This window comes from Ctenocephalides felis, unplaced genomic scaffold, assembly GCF_003426905.1.
Source record: "Ctenocephalides felis isolate EL2017-DRISC unplaced genomic scaffold, ASM342690v1 CF-g0.4_SCAFFOLD_01170, whole genome shotgun sequence".
Lineage (NCBI taxonomy): Eukaryota > Metazoa > Arthropoda > Insecta > Siphonaptera > Pulicidae > Ctenocephalides > Ctenocephalides felis.
The window spans coordinates 48,047,270-48,064,535 of NW_020537324.1; the positions used below are offsets into that span (position 1 = coordinate 48,047,270).

The following is a 17,266-nucleotide window of genomic DNA, read 5'->3' on the forward strand; positions in this document are numbered from 1 at the left end:
TTTTTTCTTAAAACTGTCTTTTTCTTATTTGATTATAATAATTCTATTCTATTTCCTTCCCTTTTCGAAACTTAAAACGCTTTCTCAAAACTGTCTTTTTCAATACGACGTCCACGATTTCTCGAGTTCTACTGAGCCGATTCAATTGAAATTTTCAGACGATTTTCTTTATAGATTTCTCTCTGCCATATACTAGTGACATCCAATATTAATTTTTATTATTTTTAAAAAAATCGAGAAATTAAAAAAAGTGGTAAAAAATTGTCCTTTTTTAATCAGTCGTCATTTGGTCAAAACAAAAAATTGTTTATGTTATTACTAAGATAGTATATGCCTTTGCAACATCTCTCTAGATTAATCTTTCTTTTTCTTATAGGATTATTAGGAGGGTTGCAATCGTGGACACTGCCATGTGCCAATTTTTTGTGACCCCCCGAAAACAACTGCTATGTTTCAAAATCATTAACATTTTTTTACTTTTTATCTGTACTTGTAACATTGATAAGTAAATTATAAAAAATACTAGTAAAAAAAATCATTGCCTATTGTTACGATGATTTATGAAAAACAAATCCGTTTAAACAAAATTTTTGGTATTTATGTGATTTTCAAGTTTCAGTGGTCCATAATGTTTCCGTGTATGAAAGTATTATTTCAGGTCGAAAAGACTAGCAAAGGTCATAAATATTGATATCAAGAAAAAAGCCATAATTATTTGGTAAAATTTCGAAAAATTTGGAATGTGACCTGAAGGTTACACGGGCCCATAGAAGGTTTTAAGAAAAGGAGTTAGATATAACTCTGTTTAGCTAAAATTTCCTGAATAAATAATTGGAAAATTTTCTTACCAAATTAGGTCTCAGCGATTCAGAATGACTTGAAACATCGAGAAATATAAATCTAGCAGTTCTGATTTTCTAGTGAAACATAAACTTCTCCATGAGGAAGTTAATAAATGTTTTTTCTTTATTATCGCTCTAATTACAAAAGTTGTGTCGTTTTAAGAAATTTGTATGCACGGTGAATCATTAACCATCAGCACATCGGTCTCGCTCATTAGAAATGCGGGAACGTGTGCGCGAACAATACTTCAGGTTGATAATTGGAGCTTTCCTTAACGAATAAACATGAAATGGACACAGCTATATTTCTCAATATGTAGCATAACAAAAAAAAACTCATCAATTAATATAAATTGGTGGTGCAAGGCATCGTGCCTCAAGGCAAAAGTGAAAAAGAATTGTTTATGTTTTCAAGATTTTTTTTTGAGAATTTTGATTTTTTTATTATTTTGAATATTTTACATGGCACAGGCAATCGCGCTGTGTAGCTGATTCAGAGGCTATATATCGAAGCGCGAACGTTTAAACAATATAAATCTTGGTGCAAAAATCATAGGAATTCAAAAAACTTCTAATTGTTGAAATATCTAAAAAAATTACAAATAATTTGATATGCATACGTCTAATTATCATTTCAGACCGCCGTTTGACCTTTTTTTTAACGCGAAAGCGCTGGACCTGCCTTCTCAAGAATGACCATTTTATCATTTCGTTAATACAAAATAATATTTTTGGAAATTTTGAAATCAGACGCTCCGTTCTTTCAAAAACTGAATTGCCATTTTTTGCACTTTTCGTCTCGTATTTTGGAACTAGACCTGTCTTTGCCAAAATCTAATAGGGATCGAATGCTTTATTATGAATTATATTATATATACTGAATTATATTACTCAAATTGGTTCATTCGATCCGCGATCTCGAAATTGCAGACGATAATTTGTATTCGAACATACATACATGCATATTACAAACACACATACATATACACACCTCATCAATTTTTTCTAAGGTACGCCAAAATGTTCAAAAATCTCTGAAATAAAGAAAGGCAAAAGATTTTATTTTCGATTTTTTTTTATTAGTATAACTGACCCTAAATAATAAAAATTGTGCCTATTGTTATATTTCTGCTTTCGCGAATCCTCTTACTGAAGTAACATTTATCTTTTCTTTATGTTTTATGATGTTCTTTATTTTTTTCCACTTTATTTTCAACAAGTAATCGTAAGATCTAGTTGACTAATTACTGTTTCCTCGACGTTCCATAACATTTTGAATGATTTGATACTAAGATTGAAAAAATTACTTATGTATATATGTGGATGCAGTTTAAAATTTGACCTTTTGTCTACTTTTTCTTAGAAACGGATCTATGAATTTTATTTTTTTTTCACAATCGGCCAAGCCTTTTTCTTCATAAATTAGCAGATAAGTGCACAACGATTTGTCAACGTTATTCTTATTAAACGTCAAAGTTGTTCGTTTTTAAGTTTCTGCATATCTTTACGTTTCAAAGATTTCTGAGCATTTTGACATACCTTAAAATGTATTTGGCATACTGTATGCGTATGTATGCATACAATTTTTTGTCCGATTTGAAATGATTTGAAAAAGCGAAATAAATATATTTCAAAACAGTGCTCTATTCCATATATCGTTTAGCGTGGACTAACATTAACTAGTTCTGGGTTCGATACCAACTTGGGCCAGCTCGTTATCAAGCAGTATGATATATTTTCACATTAGGTTAAGCGTTAAGATCTCAAATATGTTCTCAAATTAAAATCTATATTCGGGGTAATATTTACAAATTAATAGCTATCAGATATGCATATATGTGATATAATCTAATAGATTATATCTACACATAAAAATGAGAATAATTAATTGCTGGGTTGTCGTCCTCTTTAGAAAATAATAGGTTAATATGTACAATAGAAACAATTTTTAGAACTAGTAGTTTTTATGGCAGTTAAAACAAAAATATACATAATTTAGTATTTTCTGCAACTAAGTTATTTTAATCTACTTAAACTTGGGAAGCTATGGATCCCGCAGTGTCGCTGTGCGATACATTATGTATAAAGGCGTATTGTAGTATCCGGTTCCCAAGAAATAGTTACGATCCCACTATATTATACTTTGCGAATCATGCATTGTTTATAGAGATCATAATTTTATGGGCATTATCAAGTGCAAGGCAATGTATATATTTCTAGGAATTATTAATATAAATTACATCTTGTTTCATTATATTTTATTTGAAAGAATCATGCAATACCTTCTTATTATAAGAACTAGGGGTAAGTGGCATTTTGTTGTAAGACTAGCTATAGAAACTTTCCGTTACGTGTAAGTAATTTGCTAAATCAACAAAATCGATGCCAAAATTGAAATTTAGTTATAAAGATAAAATTTTCTACTAATCAAACACTATACGTAGGGTAAGTAATTGTGATCGTTCAAAAATTGAAAAAATCGAAAATTTTTGCATATATTCACAACTCAAAGCTTTCTGAACATTTTGACATACCTTTTGGAATGTGTGTATGTATGCATGGATACAATTTTTCGTCCACGATTTCGAGCGCAAGTTTGAATAATCAAAAACGCATTCAATATCTATTGATAGGGAGACGTTGCTGATTAGTTTTTTGGCAAAGACAGGTCTAGCCGTTTAGGAGATACGGAGCAAAAAGTACAGAAAAAATAAATTAAGTTTTTAAGAGAACAGATCATCCAATGATTCAAAAAATATTCATTTTGCAATGATGGGAGGATGTGGGTATTAGGTTTTGGCAAAGGCAGGTGAAGCTGTTTCGAAGATATAGAGCTAAATGCGCGAAAAATGTGAGAACGAAGCATTTGACTTGAATAATTCAATGACATTGCTTGTGTTGACAGTGTAAGAAACGATCAGTTTTTGAGGAAGGTTATTGAAAATAATTCGATTTTAAATTTTAATTTTAACTAATATTCTGAAGCTCACTTATATTCTTCATAAACAATTTTAACTAAGCAATTCATTTTGTGATTTTTAGAAATATGAGTCATGATCCTTAATTTTAACTCAGCTGCATTAAGTTTTCTTTATTCTTTATTTACTATTTATGTAAACCTATATAAACGTCGTCGTGCAATTTATATGCTCTTATATGTTTTATATAAAATACGAATAATGAAAGTTACAGTATTTATAATAATCTATTTGAAGAAATTTAATATGCATCGAATATTTCATTACGGTACGAAAAGTTTCAGCAATTTGCTTTAAGGCATAATGCCATGCACCACTAGTTATATTATTTACATCGCACAAATACATGTTTGGCCCATTATTCCAAACCTCAATACTTTTTTATAATTCAACGACTTTTCGCTGGACTATGATAATTTAGGATATTCATATGGACCATCGCCACGTTAAATTTCTTTAAAAACGTAAAACAAAATTGTTCAACATTTGTTCTTCATACAAATTGTCAAATTTATTTCAAGATTTTTTGCAAAAACGTGTACGAAAAGTTACACACTTTTTTGCAATTTTTGGCACGGCTCTTTTGTTAAATCAGAAAGGTCGAAAATCGACTCACACACGAATACAGTTTCCAATTCTGATATAGATTCAGAATGGCTTGAAACGTTAGAAGAATATCAAAAGAGCAGATTTTCTGACAAAATCATAAACTTCTCCTTCTGAAAGTTTAAAATAGTAAAAAATATAATAATTATCTGCATGCCTCGTCACTGTGTCAAGTTGTTCTTTCTAGTTCAAGATTGAGAGCTAGAGGACAGAAAATCACTTTCTGACGATCAGACGTCCTTGGTTAAGACGGCATCTAAAGGTGTGATAATCGCAGTAAAATTTGCAAATAGTGGTAGAGTTGGATTTAATTTTATCAAACGCGTTCTGAGAGAAAAATGATTTTGAGAGCGAATACTAAAAACAAGAAAATTTCATTTTGTAGTTTTATATTAATTATATTTAACGTTTTCAAGTTAAATGATAAATTTTATATTAAAATTAAAGAATAAATAAGCAATTTTATTTTTATATTTTTTATTATTTTGAACAGCAAATCGGAACTACGAGTCCTATAAGCTGTTGTGCTATAAGATGAATTATTATAAATTATTAGTACAATTTCTGCAACAGGGTGAAGTATACTTCACCGCATATATGCCCTGGGATGCAGTAATACCGGATTAGGGCTATTTTCACGGTATTAGGGCTATTTTCACTGTATTGGTATATTGGTTAACAAATTGAAAAATAAGTTCCATACATCATTCATTCATTAGATTTATATAATATCATATATGTTTACTTTATTTCAGCAACAATAGGAACTTAAGAGTCTCATGAGCTGTTATGTTAATACTTAAAAACTATGTAGATATTTTAGAAGACAACCCAATTTAAATTTTCTAATATTAATACAGAATTTTTATTTCGATGCAGCAATGGACGATAAGGGCTGTTTTCACAGTATACATTAAATTTATATTTTTAAGTTAAAACACCACTTCTTGATATCAAGTTGTTCGAGGTCGGTATTGAATCTAGCAAATGACTTATGAAAAGTAAAACCAAAACTTCAATCTACCATTGTTACATTGTCAAATCTCATTTATTTGCTGATATGATATGGCTCATTTCTGCTAGCTTAAATCATCCGTTACTTGCTGTACGATAAAATTAAAAAAGTATGAAATACAAGTATCACTCTATAGATAAATTTTTAAATCCGGATATGATGCTAATGCTGTTACAGTTTGCTGGACATTCCAAGTTTACGGTTATAGCTGAACATAACCATAAGTAATTGGTTTCATAGCTCGTTACGAATCGCTCATGCATTCAATATTATTGCATTTATTTGATATATATATATATATATATATATATATATATATATATAAATATATATATATATATACATGTAATAATAATATGGTCCAATTTGCTTTTAGTTTATATACACAAATATCCTGATAACACTTGATTCAAATAAGTAGAGAAATTCCAATTGGTCAGAATGAAAACAAAAATTGATTCATTTTTTCCCAAACACATATTTTCTGTGAAATGTTAAGAAGAATCGTACTGAAGGTATTTAACTTTACTATTAGTTTCGATTTTTCTTAAATACAAAAAATGATTTTTTCTGTAATTTATTACGGTAGGGCCCGGCACAAAGTCCCAATTTGACTTTGAGCAATTGTATTGTTTACAAGCAAATCAATTAATCACAACAAATAATACATATTAAACAAATAACTATCTGACTATGCTCAGTAAAAATTCGTGAAAGAAATGTGTTTCGTGTTTTTTTTAATTTGTAACCTGGTCCATTTTACCCCATATGCGGAAAAATTGTGACGGCCAGAAGACAAATAGGTCCAATGTTTTATTTTAATTTTAAAGGATTTTTACAAAATAATAACTACATTGTTCAATCAATGCAAAGTATAAACGTCATGGGCGAATTTTTTTTTACAGAGATAACACAGTAAATTACCTTGACCAGGGTAAATGTACAATTGGTCTATGTTACCCCAACCAGGTTCAAAGTTTTATAGAGATTGTATAAAAACGTTGTTGAATCTTACTAAAAATCAACAATACAACTTATAAAACAATTAAAAAACATATACTTGGGTATTATATTAAGGTCTCGTCCAAAAGCAACAGTGGTCGCAACCAAAACAAATAACAACGAAGGAAAATACTTTTGTTATGGATTTCTATACATTAACGTTTTCCTCCCGATAGCATCGTCGTAAAAATCAAGGCGATGACTGGTTATACATCTTTCTTCGTCTAATTTCAAATATTGTTAAAAAATTCTTAACTTTACTGTTTTTTGAGATATCGTGAGTGAACCTTTATACCCGCGGGCCTTTGATCCCCGCTCTACCCTGTATGATTATTGCATTGCATTACAGTAATAAAGTTTGTAAAATAGGATTTTAATACAAGAAAGTCATAAAAGTATGCATTTTAATAGAAAATTGTAGTTAAAATTGAGTAAAGTATGTGTCTATTTATTTTAATAATATTTAATTTTAATAATAATTTAATTAATAAAAAATATAAGTTCATTGTGTTATGAAGCATTCGTCGTAAGTGACTCCACAAGATGTCAAGTTCAAATCTCTCGCTACCTACAACCTGATATCAAACGACAGTAATCCGGTTTTAAAGAAGTAGACACAAAACTTTTTACATGTGAAAATAGCTTTCCCGGAAATCACATCTCGCTGAAAACTGTAAAAACAATTTAGCGCGATGAGAAACAAACCCAAACAACAAACAAATTGAGTTACCTTCGAATAAGGCTAGAACGCAGGAAAAAACATCACAATAGAACACTGAGAATAGTTTTTATTGCGATTCAAAGAATTAAAAAAAAATACTATAATGTACTTCTATTACAAGTTTAGTTTTTTAGTAATCAGTTTGTTTTACTATTTTTTTCAGTGCGGGTAATGCGGTTCAATAGTTCAAAAGATGCGGGCGCCCGGTAGCGCGGTACCTATTGCGGCCCTAGTAATTGCAATATCATGTTTGTATTGGGCTCCTGGAACAAGGGCTGGATTTGCTTGTCTTAGCAATCCATGTTTATTCGGAGTTTGTCTAGATGATTTAAACAGGTCAGTGATAAAATTCATAATAGACAAATGTATTTAAAAATCATTAAAGTAGTTACATGTGATATAAATTTTGGTTGTATCATAGTTTTATTGCAAATCATAAGTAATTATTCAAATGAAACTTTAAAAAAAAATATTACATGTTTTTTATTATTTTATCAAATCATAAATAATTATTTAAATAAAACTTAAAATTTTTATAGCATATTTTTTTAATATTTATCATTGAAAACCTTATATTAATTTTCATTGTTCGAAACTTTCTTATACCAATTAATCAACGAAAATAAATTGCATAATAAATAGCATAATTGCACTACTGTCTTTTATACAGTTTGGTATTTATGTTATTATAAATAAGTCAGGATATAATAACAACTGCATTCACAGTTGCAAACAAATAAATTTTTAATTGAAATAGATATTTTGAGAAGAGTAAAAATTATATAATATATGAAATATTTCAATAATTTTATTGTTGCAAATAATTTGCATCTTCATTAATTTTGCAAGGTTTTTAGAAATTTTTTTTTTAGAAAATCATTTTTCTACGCGTGGGCTAGCACCAACTAGTTCCAGGTTCGCTGGATTGATTCCCGCTACCGCCGTAGCCCGACATCAGGCAGCTTTGATGTCAAATTTCCACTTGGGATTATAGACCACAATATAATTCCAAGTGGAAATCGTCCTTCGTGGACATAGCTGCAACATCCAATCATATGCAACTATTAGACGTAAGAGCTAATATCAAAAATATCCCACACATAAGAGAATGGTTAATCGATGGATTGCCTCTCATGAAATAAAGTAGTATTAAGTCGTTAACCAACAGCTTATAGAACATATAGGAGTTCTGATTGCTGTTCAAACAATAAATAAATAAAAAAATAAAAAAAATTTTTCTACGCCTACACAAAAGGTTTTTCATCATTCAAAAAAATTTAAAAACAAGTATTTTATTATCATTTGCAGTACGTATGCTTGTTTCTGCATCGATGGATATACGGGAGTGCAGTGCCAAACCAATTGGGATGAGTGTTGGTCTTCACCATGCAAAAATGGTGGTACGTGTATCGACGGAGTTGCTCAATACAATTGCTCGTGCCCCGATGGATTCACAGGTCTCAATTCAAAACTTATAATTTTAATTTAAAAACATGTAAATTTACAAACGAGTGTAACAATGAAAGTCAAAATTTTACATTTATTAATTCAAAAAGTTTTTATCATGGGACTGAAGTTATCGAACATTTTCGGTACTATTAAAAATTAGTTTTTTTGAAGTAAAACTTCTTTACGCGCGACCTAGGTGTAAATCCGTACAAATGCAACGGAAGTCCGATACGCCCAAACTATAATGGTTGACATATTAATAAATGTGTGCATCACGAGTATTATCATATTACTAGTAAACATCATTCAAAATTGTTATATGATGTATTTATTTTCACTTAAATTGGTTGGGAATCGTGCTAATTAGTTTTTGGTACAGATCGGCCGGGCCGTTTTCTTGTAATAAAGTGTTAAAAAAAATTTTTTCGACGATTTGTATGAATTTTTTTTTGACGAATACTGAAATATTACGGCCCTACGACAACTCGTTTAACTTTAAAAATTCGTCAAAGTTTGCAAAAATTAGAATCGTTTTTTGGCATTTGTCAAAATTAGATTTTTGATCGACGTTTGCTCCAAAGCGCTTGAACCGATTTCAGAAATTTGAAAACCATTTGATGTATCTCAATGCCGATCTGCCGTTTTTTTGTAACTTGGGAAGAAGTGTTAAACTTTTCGTCCACATTTAAGCTCATACTACCGAATCGATTTTAAAAAAACCAAAACTGTTCGAAAGATATTAATTTGGAATGATACTGATTAGTTTTAGGTGAAAATCTACCGACCCATTTTTTTGTAATTAACCGTTGAAACAAAATTAAGCCGATTTTTATGGAACTTTTTTGGCGATATATATCATGATCTTATAGAACTTACAGAAATATTACGGGCTTATGACTAGTAGTTTAATTTAAAAAATTCATCGAAGTTTGAGAAAATGAGTAGTTTTTCTGACGTTTGTTAAAAAAAATTAGACGATTTACTTGGTTTAACGATAGAGCACTCAGTCTTAATTACTATACCATTAAAGTCCTTCGGAAACTAGTTCAATTATAAAAATTATTGATTTGGGAAAATTTGCTTTTGGAAAATACTCCGAGTTATGTCCACTCTGAATACTTTTAATCACACATAAATTAATTTATTTATCATGGATTTAGTCGATTATTTACACATATTGGGAAGTTCATGTAACTTGCAATCTTGCAAATCAACTAGTTTTTAATTAACTTCCCGTAGTTTCTCTTTCTTATAACTAAATAAAATCGTAAAATATCCAATGCCAGGTGATGACTGTTCCGTAAACATTGACGAATGTTTATCGAATCCTTGCTTAAATAATGGGACTTGCTGGGATTTTGCAAATGGTTACCGATGTCAATGCGGCCCTGGATTTTTGGGAACCCGTTGCGAACAAGATGTGGCCGTTTGTAATGCTACAGGCTCTGCAAGATGTCGCAATGGAGGAAAATGTGTTGAAGGTCCAGGATTAGAATTTTATTGCGATTGTCAACCAGGTATCAATCACATTATGTTTCACAAATGTTTTGTAATAAAATAGTAATTTAGAATCAAAATGAAATAACACTCATAATTATTTAAAATAGTTAACTTAAGAAAATTGGCATATAATAATACCTGAACTATGAATTTGCCATTGAAGGTTGATGAACTTTCAATTACTTTTGAGTTTTATGTATTTTGAAAGTCAGTTTGATTCTTTATTATAAATTTTTATTTTAGGATGGCAAGGAAGTCTTTGCGAATTGGAAATAGATGAATGCGCTTCTAATCCTTGTCAAAATGGAGGTGTTTGTGTAGATAAACTTGCAGATTATGCTTGCGCATGCTACATTGGTAAGTTTTTCATAAAACATTCTAGTTTTGTTTGAAACAAATTAAATTGCATTTTTTTTAAATATGTTGTAGAATTTGATATTCAATTCATTCTATTTAATTTGCTTTGGTAAGCATATAGTATACTAAATATATTTAGTATACTATATGCGTACTAAAGCAAATCAAATAAATGAATTGAATATCGAATTCTACAATATATTTAAAAAAAATGCAATTTAATTTGTTTTAAATATTTGGCCGGGATCGAACCGGCGGCCTTCTGCGTGTAAAACAGATGTGATAACCACTACACATTAATTTGAACCAGTTTCCGTAGAACTTTAATTTTTTAGTATGTTCATTAAGTCTAAGTACTCCATCGTTATACCAAGTAAATTGTCTAATTTTAATTTTAACAAACGTCAAAAAAACGACTCATTTTCTCAAACTTTGATGAATTTTTAAACTACTTGTCGTAAGGCCGTAATACTTCAGTATTACCAATTACTATAAGACCATGATATTTATCACCAAAAAAAGTTCCATAAAAATCGGCTTAAATTTTTTTAACAACTATTTACAAGAAAACGGCTCGGTAGATTTTCAACTAATCAGTTTCATTCCCAACTAATATATTTTGAACAGTTTTGGATTTTTTAAAATCGATTCGGTAGTACGAGCTTGAATGTGGACAAAACGTTTAATTTTTTTTCAAATTACAAAGAAACGGCTCGGCAGGTCGTTGCATAAAACTGACAAACGAAAACTCTGATCGAGATACATCAAATAGTTTTGAAATTTCTGAATTCGGTTCAGGCGTTTTTGAGCAAACGTGGATGAAACTTCTAATTTTGACAAATGCCAAAAAAATGATACCAATTTTTGCTAACTTTGACGAATTTTTAAAATTAAACGACTTATTGTAGGGCCGTAATATTTTGGTATGATTTAGAAGGCCATCTATCTATCAAATCAAAATCAAATCATCTATCTATCAAAAAATCATGAAAATCGTCGAAAAAATTTTTTTAACACTTTACTACAAGAAAACGGCCCGGCCGATATTTACCAAAAACTAATCAGGTAGATTCCCAACCAATATCTTTCGAATTATTTTTGAATTTTCGAAATCGATTCAGAATTGCGGGCTAAAGCGTGGACAAACAATTTTTCACTTTTCTGCATAAACTTCTTCAGGAAGTTAAAAAAATGAAAAAAAAGCAAAAATAACCTATTTGAAGTGCGCAATCTAACAATTTTACGTGATGTGACCAAATTGTGAGTTTATATATTAGTTCGATATGCCTATACGTGCGTACTGAATATCCTTGACATGCTATATTGACACGTTGTTGAAGTTTAAATCGCTCTCCACTCAGCCAAAAATCTGGCAACTAAATTGTATGGTATTAAACTTCTTGATTTTTCATAAATACGTAATATTATATTATCAAATATAAATTCTTCGAGACATTGATTTCTTAATATTTTTTTTCGACGAATATTTAATTCGTAAAGGAAAACATAAAAATCTCCTTATTAAATAAGCTTTAATGAGCGTTTTGGTTTCGAATTTAACACTTTCGGGACGGCACCGATTTCAAAACAATCTATTTTACCGGCTATAAACTTGATTTCATTGTGTAAGTTATGCAATTTGTTTGATAAAAATTTGTGGTCATTGAAGGACATACATTTATAATAATAATTTATTTTTGATCATTTTATAAAGAATGTTGACGGTCAAAACAATTTCCAAAATGCATAGCTGGTTGCTTTTGACATGTTTTACAATAAAATGCCTCCCTCCTGGTGCTTTTCTCTTAGAACAGGCAATACAATCCCTTTTTCTTTCACTCGCATTTAGAATATCCTGATTAGTCAGTATATTTGGTAATTTTTTTGCTGCCATAATGGTTTATTTTTCTATTATATTGGCTAATAATTCATTTGTAAAATATAAGGTAAAATAATCTATTGGATGTCTTATATTGCTTGGTATTTGTAGTCGGGGTGTTTGTTGATGTATGTCAAACTCGATTATTGAAAGAGAATCGGCACATTCGCTAATGTCTTCCCGCTCTTCATTTATTTTATCGAACTTCTTCTTTTTGTTGGTTGGATAATATCATCATCACATTCATCACTATCATCGGTGCGAATAGTAATTTCGTAAAATTTGCCTGTATGAATGTCTATTTGAAACTCATCTTCACTACTGCTTAAATCACAAAATTTACCAGTCGTTTTGCCATATTTAAAAGCCCTCGGTCGTTTTAAATATTAAAAAAAGACCATATAGCAAAGAAAAAGGCTGAAAATACTACTAAAATAACTTAAAATTATTTTCAAAATACAATATAGTTTATCACTGCTATATGTAATTTATTCAACTTTTCGATGCAAACTGAGTCATTGTTTATAAAATAGTCTGTGCCTAACAGAGTATGTTTGTCCACTGAGGTGGACAGCCGTCCCCAAAGTGTTAAAATAAATATTTTAAATAATTTGCATGTTTGATAAATGACATAAACGTCTTATATAATAAGTCAAAGAATACGACTAAACAAAGTCAACATTTACAATATAATTGCATTAGATTGAAATTTCAACATTTTTAACGAAATAAAATATATATCTCATCAAGCAATGCTACTTACTTGACTTTCTTGATCATCCTGCAGAAAATATTTTGACCATTATTTTAAATAGGTTACACGGGACACGATTGCGAACGACCAGTTCTGGAATGTTCTGATAATCCATGTTCCAATGGATCATTGTGTCTCATGGAATTCGGATATCCGCGTTGTTATTGTGTACCTGATTACCATGGCGAAAAATGCGACCAAAAATATGACGAATGTCAACTGGGTCCTCGGTGCATTAATGGAGGGACCTGCATAGATGGAGTAGATGGTTTTACATGCTCCTGTCCACAAGGCATATCTGGTGAGTTCAGAAAAATAATTTTAAACTTGCATTCTGATTTTTATTATTATTTACTATTAGATAACTAATCATTATGCGAATTTAAGCACTTAAACCTAAATATCTATGCCCCAATTCATTATTTACACATATCGTGAAGTTACGACAAAAATATCAAAACATTCTAAATGTCTTGGTATTTGATAATATTTTTGGATTTTATCAAAAATCGCCATTTTGACAACCAATGGTGACTTATTTTCACACCAAACCTGATTAATCATTCATTATAAATATATTATATTCTATTATTGTCTAGGATATCACTCGACTATCTATCATTAGGTAGTGATATAATTAAAAATGTATATGCAATATCCCATTATTTCCGAACAATTTTGTCGTAATCGTAAGAAATATTAAAAATCATGAAGTATATATATACTACAACATCTAAGATGCAAGTTTTTTAAAAACGCAAAGCATATGAATATGAATTGTCTTGTCTAGTCTTGTGGTCAAGAATAACGACGATAAACTTGCATTTCAATATTCCTAACTTAGTTCATACTTAAGTTTCGAAAAATATATCCAACTACGGAAAGTTCAAAAAATGCAAAAATATTTCTTTTTCGAAATAAGTAGGTACATGCATCAGTGGCGTAACTAGACCCTCCGGGGCCCGTGGCAAAGTCTTTCGATGGGGCCCTATCGTGGTACTCAATTTTTAATTTATCTAATTTTGTTTAATAAACGCGAATAGTCATTTACACGCTGTTTTTCTACTGGCTAAAACAATTTTTAATGAATTTTATCACAATTAGCAAACCAACTTCGATTAATTTATATTTTATGGCTTTAAATTATAAAATTTACAAAAGGCAGAAAAGTCAAGTATTGATTTAGAGGTATAATTATAATTTAGTTGTAATAATATAAAAATAACAAAAAATACACAAAACTTAATTTTTATTGAAAATCAAACATGAAATATTAGTGAATATATTCAACGTTAGAATAAATGGAAACTAAAAAACGTATTTTTTTAATAAACAAAATTTTAAATCTTAAATTTAATTATTACATAATCTTCCATTAACAATTTCTTGTTTTATTGATTTTCTTTATTTTATTGATTAAGTAGTGACGTTCGATCTTCATGACAATTTATGATTTAACTAGTTGGTATTGGTATTTTGCCTTGCGGCAAGTTACATGAACGTCACGATATATATAATTAATCGACTTAATCAATAAAATATAAATTAATTTATGAGTAATTAAAAGTATTCCAAGTGGATTTATTATACATAATTGAAAACGAACGAACACGTTTTCTCTAAAAGCTTATACATTTCTGAAAACGATTCAGGCATTTTTGAGAAAACGTCGATCAAAAGTCTAATTTTGACAAATGCCAAAAGAACGATACTAATTTTTGCAAACTTTGAAGAATTTTTAAAATTAAACGACTTGTCGTAGGTCCGTAATATTTTTAGTATGATCCACAAAACTATGAATATGACCGTCAAAAAAAATCTTAAAATCGTCGTAATTTTTCTTTTTAAACTTTATTACAAGTAAACGGCCCGGCCGATCTTTACCAAAAACTAATCAGCACGATTCCCAACCAATATCTTTCGAACATTTGCGGACTAAAACTTGAACGGAAATTTTTTCATTTTTCTGCAAAAATTTCTCAAAAAATCTGTTCACACACACGCACCCACAAACACATATATACTTTTTACAAATTTGGTCTCATTCGATTCAGAATGGCTTGAAACAGGGCCACGGGCCAGGGAGGCCCATCGAGCGTAAGAAATATCTAAAGCAAACTAACGATTTATACAAAAAATAAATGACTTGGACGTAGTTATCGAGCGGTATTGAACTTTAACTTGTAAGCTAATGCTTTAAAAGAATTTATTTCTGCTGCAAAATATTTTGAAAAGATTTTAAAACTTTGTATGTGCTTCACTAATACGGCGAAATTCAAAATTAAAACTAAGAAAAAATACGTAAACACTTTAGGACATAAATGTCTATCAGACCTGTCACTATTGTTCCTAGGGACAGAAACTTTAGAATCTAAAGATCACTTAATAATTCAGTTTTTCGAATAAGGGGAGAATATTTTTATCTGGATCATTTATGAAAAGCTCGGAAAATTATAGAAAATTAGATAGAAAAATAATTAGAATGATAAATAACTATTCTTCTAATTTTATGTATTTTTATATTTTGTGATAAAAAATTTCCTCTTAAGGGGGCCCCGAAACAAATTTTGATACGAGGCCCCGCGAAGGCCTGCTGTCGATGCTGTGAAAAGAGTTCTTCACGTGTTGTGTTTTTATCTTAAAATTCGATAAAGTATAAATTATTATATATACAATAATAAATTCATTAATTCATTCTTGATATATTATATAAACTAAAGATTTTCCGATGCAGATCCATCGCAGCTCGTTATCGCATAAAAGATAAAACACTTAAAATACTTTCGCTGTGAGGCGGCGACTCCTTTGGTTTTAACTAACTAAATATTCGGCCGAATGTAAGTTCGATGCAAGTTTTGGTTGAATAATTAACTCCGACTTTAAACTTAAAAAATAAAAATATAAGTTTCAAATGAAATAAAATTTATGTACAATGTTATAAGGTATTTCCGAATCTCGATTTCCTGGGTCGGGGCCCCTTAGGTCGGGGGCCCGTGGCATTTTGCCACCCACGCCACCCTATAGTTACGCCACTGACATGCATCTATCACGTTTTGGGAGCTAGTATGTTTTCTATTTCGTTTTTGGTCATTATAATAGTTTAATACTATAATAAACAATAAAACATCATTGCGAACAAATACAACATAAAACTACTCAAAAAACATGGTTTATAAATAAATTAATTTTAAATTATAACTTTTAACTTTTTCTATTATGCATTCATTTTTACTTTATTCACTTTTCGTTATTTGTTTTTCGAAATACATATTTCATAGCTAATGGACTGAAAGGAGTTCGGCAAATTATATGTTATATGTGGATACAATATGGAAATATAAAAGAAATGATATAGCTTTTATTGTGCGTGCGAAACCACAGATATTTTTGAAATTATCATAATCAGATTTTCGGGAATTCGTAGAAATATTTATTGTACTTCCTCACTAACATAGCTTTCAAGAAATATAAAGATGTTATATTTCTAAACACAAAGCTTAACTCAGATTTAACTAATAGTATATAGTTATTAATACACACATGGCTTTATTTACAGGTCTTCTATGCGAATGTTTAGAACTGCCTTATGGTTTATTGGATTGTTCTTATGTTCGGCCAAATTTAACTACAACCACTACCGAAATTATAACTTTTACGACAACTGAAACTACTACGATCATAGAAACAACATCTTTATCAACAACAACAGAAATTCCGACCACAGAGAGATACCAACCACAATAATAGCTTTTACATCGGAACCCACTAGCACAGAGCTCACTACCCATATGTTTGATATCACTACAAAAATCAATGAAGCACAAGATACTGTCGAACCAAGAACAATCGAAGAAATTTCTACCACAACGGAAGATTTTACGAATATAATATTTCCAACTACTTTTGCACCACAATCGTCAGTAATTAATAAATCGACGGAACATACGACGGAATTTACAACAATTACGTTCTCGCCAAGTGATCCTCAAACTACGACTATTATTTCAACTTCATCTGAAATAACTGATAGTACTATCACTACTCCTTCAGGGTTGTTAAATGTCACTGATATATCTCATTTTTTCACCGATGAACCCGATGCGAGACCAGGGCAGACATCAACCGAATCAGACACAACAATGCCCTGGACGAGTTCGTCAACT

At 30.1% G+C, this 17,266-nt stretch overlaps 1 protein-coding gene across 1 annotated transcript in view; it reads right to left on the reverse strand.

Moving 5' to 3' along the window:
- Positions 1-13,259, reverse strand: part of LOC113366740 (MKRN2 opposite strand protein) — a 37,913-nt gene extending 24,654 nt beyond the window's left edge. Inside the window, exon 1 of the mRNA XM_026608398.1 lies at positions 13,113-13,259. The gene's annotated coding sequence lies outside the window, so the exon portion shown is untranslated. The remainder of the gene's footprint in view (positions 1-13,112) is intronic.
- Positions 13,260-17,266: the final 4,007 nt, after the last annotated feature.